Consider the following 315-nt stretch of genomic DNA (forward strand, 5'->3'; position numbering starts at 1 on the left):
TGTATACCTTGTAAGCAGACGACTGCTAAAATAATTTGATAGATCACTTATTAATTTAGAGAATACGCTGGAGAATGCAATCATACTCAATTATATCAGTTTTAGAACGACCAGGAATTACTGAAATATAAAACAAGTGACATCCCTAAATAGGTTATTGGATTTGAAACATACGAAAACCTATGAAGAAGCTAAAAAAAATAAGAATGAGCCAAAGTCCTTCCACAGAATCGGACGTATTGTTTATAAACAGAGAGGGGGCGGGTTCGAACACGTAAAACGGATCATTTTTCCCCCACAAAAATCTTCCTGCAA

The sequence above is a fragment of the Penaeus monodon genome, chromosome 15, assembly GCF_015228065.2.
Source record: "Penaeus monodon isolate SGIC_2016 chromosome 15, NSTDA_Pmon_1, whole genome shotgun sequence".
NCBI classification, from domain to species: domain Eukaryota; kingdom Metazoa; phylum Arthropoda; class Malacostraca; order Decapoda; family Penaeidae; genus Penaeus; species Penaeus monodon.